Here is a 10693-nt window from a genome sequence, read left to right as displayed (position 1 = left end):
TTAAAACAAATGGTACAAATAAGAAAGGAAGGAGATAATGTATGAAATGGAAAACCCACAGCTGATTCCCTGAGAGCATCTGGCAAATAAACAAGCCTTCAATAGCTTTTGGAAAAGGACTTGGGAGATGGCTGAGTCAAGTGGGCACATTCACCACAGTTGCACCGGCCTGCGGAAATTCTCCAGTCAGCAAAACACTTAAACGAAAGGAGGTTGATTTATGGAAATCATCTAAACAAGTCTTTGTTTTTGCCCTGAGGGCCTTGGATCCAAAGAGAAAGGTTGCGAACAACTCTGGGGGAAGGCAGAAAAATCCTGTGTGGGTGTCAGGAGGCCGTTGGAGGATGTAGGGCGGTCAACGGATTGAGAAATGTTGGAGGGTATGTTGTACAGTACAGGAAAATTTCTACCCACACTCTCTCCAGGCAAGCAAAAGTCACTATCAAAGACCAGGGACATATTTTAGCCAGGCAAAATCAATCAAGGAGGATGTGAAGAAAGACCAGTGGGCAGTGTGGTCTGGGAAGAGGTGCAAGAGACAGAAAGAGTCATCTGCAGGACTCTGGTTGGTTGCCCAGAAGGGGATGTGGTCTTTGGGCTAAGAAAGGTTTCCTCAGCCTTGTTATACTGAAAAGGATGTCTTATAAAGTCCCCCCCCCCAGTACTACCATCCAATTTCCTCTTCTGTATACATGACTTATTGCAACAAATTTTATCGCACAAGATTTTTATAGGGTTTGCAAAACAAATCAGTTTGGCATTCCTGGGGAATGGTAAAGAAAAACCCTTTAAGTAGGCAAACAATGATTTCAGGTACGGATTGTGAAGAATTTACAAATGAGGGCCAGTGTGGGTGATGAGGTTTTTCAGCAAAAAAAGGCAGATGATAAAATACAGAGGTACAATGTTTATGGCTTGGTATAAAAACTGTGTCTGTACTTGGAGATTGAAAAATGTCCGGGAAGATAATCAGAAAGCCAAACTCAAAACACTTCAACTTTCTCAATGTGATGAGATGAACAGAACTGATTATTTTGAGCTTTTACCCAGAAAACAGAAAAGAGCCAGGATGTCCCGGCCAACAAACTTTTTTTGGTCACGATAATCTAGGTCTGAATATCCGCCTAAAGAAAATGCTAACTTGCTAACTATCCTAGAATTCAGCTGTTCAGATGAGAAGCTGGGCCAGGCCATTTGTAAAACAAAACATTTCAAATCTTCCCCCAACTTATTTGTAGCTTGCAGAGATCCAGATGGTAGTGAACAGCCTGTGTGTGTGTGTGTGTGTGTGTGTGTGTGTGTGTGTGTGTTTTCCAAAGGCCATTATCTGAAGTTTTGCTCCATTTAATGTTGCATCACTGAATGTCCAAAGAACACACCTATTACTCAGATAGGTGCAAAGCATGAGCCATGAACCAGAAGGGGAATGGGCTGCAGTTATGTAACTGGAATGCAATGCAAAGCCCATCATTGCTAATGAAGGCTCCAAGGAATGTTAATAGACTTAAAACAATCCTGCCCAAAGCAAGACATCTATGCTACATACAAGAAGGATCCACCCAGACTGCCCCTGCAATGGCCATAACGGCTTCTCTCCCTATTTTGCTGTGCTACTCAGCACCCATTCCAAGGCCAGTCATTTGCATTAGTTTCCTTCTGCCCCATTTCATATAAGCAAACATCATTGCTTTCTCCTCCCCATCTTGTTGCATCATAGTATGGAAAGGACAGACTGCCTTAACTTTCATGTGATGTTCCACCATCTGCACACCTACACATATCATTGTTCTATGTTGTTAATAAAGCAAATAATATGTATTTTAATGTGTACCTGAACACATATCATTGTTCTATGTTGTTAATAAAGCAAATAATATGTATTTTAATGTGTACCTGAACTGATGAATGAGTTACAAGCTTCCCAAGAACACTGAAGCTTAGTCATGTATAGAGTACTCCCAATTCTCCGAGTGCCTTCTTTATTTTGCCAAAAATCGGCCCACACACACACAACAGGGAAGTTCCAGTATGCTTGTGAGGGAGGACTTGGAAGTCTGCAGAAGGGCATAATATATTTAGAATAAAAAATGAGGAGGAGGGGTGGAGACTTCCCAAAAGCTGCCCTGGTGAAGACTGAGCATGCTTAGTAGGCATGGAATGCTGGCTGTTGCAGAGGAGGAAACGAAAAATGATGGGGATTGGCTTGAAATCTGGACAAAATCACTTCACGCTAGGGATGGAAGAGGGCTGGTTTTGCCAGCTTCAAGGTACACCTTTGCACTGCATCAGCAAGCTCACCGCAGTTAGTCACCAGGACTAGTTGCGCTCCAGGAGAAATTTCATAAACACTTAGTGTTGGATGTCAGTCCAAAAGTGTAACGTTTTCCCTTTGAAGATAGTATGCAGATGAAACCAATGTCCTAATGCAGATTGAACAATTTGGCTAGTTTCCCAGGGACAGAAGCAGCCACAATTACAGATTTCAGGACTTGGGAAAATTCCCAAGAGAACCGAATTGCCAAAGCTTTGCTTTGAACGTGGGAACAGCTTTTTCCTGATAGAATGCTTGCCAATCAGTGCACTTGTTTGTTATGCAGTAGTGTGCAATGGGACTCACAAAAGATGCCTACTGAAGAGGAGGCATTAATGGACCCAATGTTTAGTCACCTGGATATTTGTGAGGAAGAAAGCCCTTGGAATCCCACCAGATAGTTTGTGGTTGAGGAGAGCCTCTGTATCCTTTTAGCAGCACATTATTAATTTATTAATTTCCATACCGCTTTCAATTTTTAAGAGGAAAAAAACCTCAAAGTGGTTTATCCAGTGCAGTTTTTCTAGAAAAATAGGTGCCAGAACTTATAATGAAAATGGTGCCTACCCGAGAGGTGCTGGAACTGAGTTCCAGTGGGTTCCGGCTGAAGAAAGCCCTGTTTGTAACACAATAAAACTGCAAATAAAACAATCCAGAAGAAAACATGACAGAAGAAAAGCAAATATAAAGTATACATTAAACACAATGCAATTAAAATGGGAAACTAAAATATTATCTTAACTTCACAAAGGAGGTCAATTGCAGAATGCATATTTAACACAGCAAAGTAAACAACAAAAAGTGTTAACATTCCAAAAGAAAGCATTTCTAAGGCATTTCTAAAGGAAGTCAGATATTAAGACAGCATGATTTGCAAGAGAATAAAATATTATAAGCATAGTGCATACCTGTTGCTGCCAATCCTGCCAATGGTGGTGCGTGGCAGGCAGCAGCTCTGGAAGCTCAGGCTCAATGACCAGAGTCTGCACTAAGAAACAGCCAAGATGATTTCTGGCCTCTTCAGCAGCTTCAGCTTTTGTTGTTGTTGTTTAGTCATTTAGTCGTGTCCGACTCTTCGTGAGCGCATGGACCACAGCACGCAAGGCACTCCTGTCTTGCACTGCCTCCCACAGCTTGGCCAAACTCATGTTCGCAGCTTCGAGAACACTGTCCAACCATCTCGTCCTCTGTCGTCCCCTTCTCCTAGTGCCCTCAATCTTTCCCAACATCAGGGTCTTTTCCAAGGATTCTTCTTTTCTCATGAGGTGGCCAAAGTATTGGAGCCTCAGCTTCAGGATCTGTCCTTCCAGTGAGCACTCAGGGCTGATTTCCTTAAGAATGGATAGGTCTGATCTTTTTGCAGTCCATGGGACTCTCAAGAGTCTCCTCCAGCACCATAATTCAAAAGCATCAATTCTTCGGCGATCAGCCTTCTTTATGGTCCAGCTCTCACTTCCAGATCAGATCAGATCAGATCAAATTTTTATTGCGTTAGCATACAGCCATAGTAAAATAAAACAATACAAAAATGCCAGAGACAAGCAACAAAACATAATTCAAGGCGATATTGCTGGCGTGATAGCATTTAAATTACCCTAAAACAATGATGCAAAGGTTTAGGTGCCATACATCACTACTGGGAAAACCATAGCTTTAAGTATACGGACCTTTGTCGGCAAGGTGATGTCTCTGCTTTTTAAGATGCTGTCTAGGTTTGTCATTGCTTTTCTCCCAAGAAGCAGGCGTCTTTTAATTTTGTGACTGCTGTCACCATCTGCAGTGATCAATGAGCCCAAGAAAGTAAAATCTCTCACTGCCTTCATTTCTTCCCCTTCTACCTGTATTTGCCAGGAGGTGATGGGACCAGTGGCCATGATCTTGTTTTTTTTTTTTATGTTGAGCTTCAGACCATATTTTGTGCTCTCCTCTTTCACTCTCATTAAAAGGTTCTTTAATTCCTCCTCACTTTCTGCCATCAGGGTTGTGTCATCTGCATATCTGAGGTTGTTGATATTTCTTCCTGCAATCTTAATTCCGGTTTGGGATTCATCTAGTCCAGCCTTTCACATGATGAATTCTGCATATAAGTTAAATAAGCAGGGAGACAATATACAACCTTGTCGTACTCCTTTCCCAATTTTGAACCAATCAGTTGTTCCATATCCAGTTCTAACTGTAGCTTCTTGTCCCACATAGAGATTTCTCAGGAGACAGATGAGGTGACCAGGCTTTTGTAGCTGAAGTCAACCAGGACCCGCCTTCCTGGTTGCAAGGCAGGAGCAGGTCTACCAGGACTAACAACCAAGATGTGTATTAGCTGTTGTTTCACACTTCCAGACTTCAAGATGCAAATGGAGGTGGGAGTGGGGACTAGTAGCGCTGGCCTCTAATACATGGCAAGTATTTTCTGTCCCAAACTCTTTGGCTCAGATTTAAATATCTGATCCCTGTCTTGCTGTAGAAGTAAAAGTGAATGGTTACACTGGCAGACACTCCTATAGCATCCTGGTAACTCTTCTACCATCCACCAATCATGACCGTTGGTCACCAAAGATGCTCATACATCAACCATGCAGAAAAGACTTCATACAGGGATGGCAATGGCCGTGTGTCATCACTCAACCCAATACTCTCAAGCTCTCCACAAACAATGCCAGAAAGAGACCAGTAGTCTCCACTCCAGGACAAGCTACCAAGGCACTATGGTTAGGTAGTCTACACAGAAATCCCAGAGGCATCCCTGGAGAAGAGTTTTGTCAGTATTCTTAACTGCAGTTGGAATTTGGGGGTTGTTCCTTGATGCGAATGGCTGCCAGACTCTGAGACCATGTGGGAAAGGTTATTTTGTTCTTTTGATGTTCAATTCTTTATTATAGGGAAAGCGTGAGGACATTTTGGCACACTGACAAGCAGATTTGGGGACAAGTCTTCCTGTTAATCAGGTTGAAATCCATGATGGTTGTGCCAAAATGTTTAGTGAAGTGTCTATGTAGGTTATCAGTAAATATCTGGTCTCTGCAATACTGGTGAGATGGCAGTCACAGTATATATACTCAGTGTCTTCCACTGAGCTTGGGTGTGCAGATAAGGGCTTGCTTTTCTACTGCTTCTGAATGCAAAAGCTTTTATTGTAGGCATAAGCACAGGTAGTGGGGAACATAACAGAGAGAGCTGGTTCCCTATCCCCTCCCCATCTTATTTAGATGGAAGCAAGAATTATTCCAGATCAAGGGCAATCTCTGAACCTACTTTTTAGCATGAGATCCAGTTGCAGTTCAGAGCTATCACACACCATTTAGTTGAAACCCTGTGTTAATTGCCAGATTGCTTGACCAACCAAAAGTGTAATTTTATACATGTCTATTCAAGAGTGCAGTTGGACCTTCCCACCAGTGTAGGCAAAGATCTTTTTGTAGATTAAAATGTGGTTTCTTTCTAACATTGAGACACTTGAAGGACCTGGTGCCTGCAGGCTGCCATGATTAACTATCTCCTTCCTCATTGCAGGGGTACCAACTTGAATAAAATATTGTAGAGCCAAGGTAAGCCCCACCCCACATAATCAATCACATGATATGGTGCACACACACACCATCTGAATGGCAGTGTCCACCAACTTTTTTGGGGAGGCCCAGCTGCCTCAGATATTTTATTGGGGGGGGCAAAGCCCCCCACGGCTCCTAGGAGTTGGCTCCTATGCCTCACTGTATTGCAAACTTGATGAAAAAGAAACAAAAGTTAGCTTTTTCTTCCAGTTTGTATCAAAATGTAACACACATTTTGCTTTTCAGTGCAACTAGTTGCTTTTTCCAGTGAAACTACTACAGCCTTCCATTTGCATGCGAGCAAAGCAGACAGTACTTAGTTGCAATAAATACCAACATATCTTTTAAATGAGGCACCTTTCACAACACAGATAGATGTTGAAAGCCATGTAATAAGGCATATTCCTTGGTCAGCATCCAGAGGACTGCTTGACTATTTCTGCACATCAGGAGCAGCAACTTGAATAAGCCCTGCCCCACATAATTGATCACATGACACTGTACATAGACACCATTTGAATGGCAATGGCCATCAACTTTGGATGGGCCCCAGCACCCTCAAATATTTTATTGGGAGGGCTGAAGGGACCTCGGCTGCACACCCAGGATTTTTTGTGCTTGATTTCCCCAACCCCATCAGTAGCTTACGTCACTAGAAAACTCTTTTTGAACCTGGTTGGATTTCTAAAAGCATATGAGTGTCTGTTATTCAAAGTAGACAGGGAAGTCAAAAACCCTATGGGGCATATCCAAGCCCTTGGGCATGCCAGGATAAGCTATTTGGATCCTGGCCCATCTTTGATGAGGAAAACAATGTTGACAGTAATGTCCCTTTATAGTGGGGGTGGCAGAGTGACTAACCTTTTCTGCCCAATGGCTGCATTTCCTTCTGGGCTACCTTTTCAGGGGGGCACATGCCAGTTGTAGGCGGGTTCAGAGGCATAGGAGGATAGAGCAATGGATGTAATTTTTACCTTTGTACAGTGAAATAGCTTTTACACCAATGGTCAATGAGTGTGAAGTGGGGCCAGTGAGGAGGAGTGTCGCCTGGGAGAGGTGGTGTGCTTAGTGTGGGGGTACGCTTGGAGAACGTTCCAAGGGCCAGATAGTTGTATCTGCCCCCCAGACCCGAGGTTCCCCATCCCTGCCTTATAGCAATGAACGGTAGTTTGGAATACGGAATTACATCATATGTCTCATACAATATCCTTAAGACTTCTGCTACAACTTTACATGAAAATATTTCAAGCTGAAGATAGGCCATGCCTGGTTAGAAATGAAGAGACTAGTAACTATTTTGGTTGAAGCATCCAGCAATTGCTTGGCAGGATCTCTGCAGTCCTTGTCACTCTCAGCTTCTCTCTCTGGACCCTTTCTATTGGGAGATGAATTCACTCTAGCCCCTGCCCTATTGTGAATACACTAAGGGACTGGGATATTGTGGTGTGGAAAAGAAGTAAATGTATGCCAAATTCATCATTTTGAGATGTATACACATTTGCATAATTATTTTGCTCACCATATTTCCATAATAATAATAATACCCTTTAACTGTGCAAATCTAAAGTTCCAGCATGTGCTTGAAACTTTCCCACAAAATAGTAAGTCAGGAATCACCCTTAATTGTACTAAATAGCGTTATCTTGTCCTTGGTTGAAGTTAGTGTACAGTACATGCCTCTTTTTGCCCATAGGATGATTATATCTTTTCTCCCCAACTGCTAGACAGAACTCTGTCTGTACTCCAAGATTACATTATACATGTATAATTCCTGCATAGTTTGTTACATTGCCCGGAGCAAACAAATTGGAAGCTTGAAAAGGCAGCTACTCCATCAAATTTTTTTAGAATGCAGGAAGACTAGAAGGTATGCTGTGTTCCATTATAAAATACATGCCAATCTGGTAATGGAGCAGAGGCAGACATAAGACTACTGTATTAGGCTAATAATAATAAAAAAAGTTCAATAGGACATGAGATTCCAGTAGCAAAAGAAATGAACTTGTCGTTCAATAGTGCTCAGTTTCAGTCAGGTAATATGAACTCTGTCCCCACTTGACCCTTTTCTGTGTGGCTTTTACAATATTCAGTTGTTCTGTTAATGTTTCCCAAATCACATTCTTCACGACTGCTACGATTCACAGCTTCTCTTTTGACAATCTGTGCAGTGAGCCTAGTTAGATATTAATATAACTTTTGGCTTAATGAAAAAGAATGTGGTGGACTACATCTGCTGTCCATTGAAAGACCACATTATGTGGCTAGGTAATGGATTTGGCCACAGCTGTGGAGGCAGAGTCTGTCTCTATTATGGTAACACTGTCAAGATACACAAAAATATATCTGTATCATTATTGAAAAAACTTCCTTCTCTTGGCAAAGGGCTATGCAGACCTATGGGTTGTGCTCCACTAGGCAGAAATAACAGATAGCTGGCTCTCAAATGGACACAAGGAAATTGGTAATGCTGAAATGAATTTGACCCACCACAGTTTCCAGGCATGGGAGATGGAATACGCCTCTACAAGTTTTGCGAGCACATCTCTGGATTTGACACTTGGCATCCTTATCCTTTAAGGGAAACAAACCAGTCAAATTGTGTGTTAATTTTTGATGCTGAAGTTTCTACGGTATGTTGATGTCCAATTTCAAAATCCAAATTGCAGAGGATTTGTTTTATTGTTTTCCTCTAAACCTAAATTTCACCTGTAAAGATAGCTTATAAAAGCAAACATTTTAGTCATGTTAAATATACATTCCATGCTTGTAATCTGTTGACTAACTGGGATTAACAGAGTATTGTGACTATCAAGACCACAAAATTCTAGTACCTTTTGACGCCATCTGTTTACAAGATCAGGCACTGCAGTTGTTCATTAGCTGTTGCTTTCAAATGTCTTCCATGAGGGAACTGCTTTTGGTTCAGGAATATCACAAATCAAGCTGTAATACAGACATACCTCAGGTTACAGACGCTTCAGGTTGCGTGTTTTCGGGTTGCGCACCGTGCCAAACCCAGAAGTACCGGAACGGGTTACTTCCGGGTTTTGGCACTTGCGGATACACAAAATCACACTTTGCGCATTCACTGATGTGCTGAATTGCGACCCGCATGTGTGCAGTCACGGCGCTGCGGGTTGCGAATGCTGTGGCTTGTGAATGTGCCTCCAAGCATGGATCACATTCACAACCCGAGCGTCCACTGTACATTTTTGCTTGGAAAGTGGACCCCCCTCCCGATCTTAGAGCCATCATCACAAATCATGAATGGCACAACTTCCTCCACATAAAGAGTCAATTATATTGTGGTTCTACTGCTAGTGCTTAGCGTGCAAAGAGAAATGGAAACCTAATGGCTCTTAAGGTCATTTTCACACACAGAGCAGCAAATCTGCAGACTCTGCTCTTCTGCGTATGTGTCCTCTGCAGTTCCTTACAAGTTTTCTCAAGGTCCTTTCACAGGAGCTTACCCCTAAAACATTTCTTAACCACCACCAATAAAACTGCTTACACATGCATTTCTGGTATCCCCCACCACTTAACCTTCCCTTTTAGAACAGGAGTCCTTCTTCGATTATGGAATTACAAGTAGGTCAACCTGACTGTACTCTAGTTTTGCTTTATGTCAAGCTCCGATGGCAGCCATTTTGTGACTGGTGCCTATAGCACACTCTCCAAATTCAAGATGTACCCACATAACCCACTGGCCCCAAACGTTTGCTGATACCTAAGCTAATGGAGATGGATTCAAACAATTCCTGACTGACATTTATTTGTACAGTGGTACCTTGGTTTTTGGGATGCAGGTGGCGCTGTGGGTTAAGCCACAGAGCCTAGGGCTTGCAGATCAGAAGGTCAGCAGTTTGAATCCCCGCGACGGGGTGAGCTCCCATTGCTTGGTCCCAGCTCCTGCCAACCTAGCAGTTTGAAAGCACATCAAAGTGCAAGAAGGTAAATAGGTACCGCTCTGGTGGGGAGGTAAATGGCATTCCGTGCGCTGCTCTGGTTCGCCAGAAGCGGTTTTGTCATGCTGGCCACATGACCCGGAAGCTGTACGCCGGCTCCCTCGGCCAATAAAGCAAGATGAGTGCCGCAACCCCAGAGTCGTCTGCAACTGGACCTAATGGTCAGGGGTCCCTTTACCTTTACCTTGGTTTACAAACTTAATCTGTTCTGGAAGTCCATTCTTAAACCAAAGCTTTCTTAAACCAAGGCGTGCTTTCCCACAGCAGTAGGGGACTCAATTTACAAATGGAATACTCAACAGGAAGCAAAACACGTTTTGCTTCCAAGGCAAAGTTCACAAACTGAAACACCTACTTCCGGGTTTGCAGCGTTCTTAATCCAAGTTGTTCATAAGCTAAGCTGTTCTTAAACCAAGGTACGGTACCACTGTAGCAGCTGTTGGAACTACACATTATACGCAAATACATGTACATATACAAATACATTCTATTTGAGAAGATCAGGTTTGGGAAGAAGCAGTTTTGAACAGGGAAGCAGCAGGGGGAGAGAGGGTGTTTAATTAGGAGACCAGACACTTGCTTGTAAGAGGCAATTCAACTCTGTACTGATGAAGGGGAAGGGGTGTCTCTTCAGTGTCCTACCCTACCCACTCCTTCTACCCTATCAGATCAGGTAGGAAAACAGAGCTTAAGCTAGCCTGACACCCTCAGGTGCGAAGGACAGTGCTGAAATAAGATTCAAGTGCCAATCTGATTGGATTCTGTATGTGGAATGGGCGAAGGAGCATGCCATTTTACCTATCTCAGGCAGCAACGTGTATTGGGGCAGCTTTGCTAGTGACATTTCTCTGTGGGATTTTTTTCCTGGTGGG

The sequence above is a fragment of the Zootoca vivipara genome, chromosome 3, assembly GCF_965207765.1.
Source record: "Zootoca vivipara chromosome 3, rZooViv2.hap1.1, whole genome shotgun sequence".
Classification (NCBI taxonomy): Eukaryota; Metazoa; Chordata; class Lepidosauria; order Squamata; family Lacertidae; genus Zootoca; species Zootoca vivipara.
The sequence above is the reverse complement of the archived record's forward strand: the minus strand, read 5'-3'. Positions refer to the sequence as shown.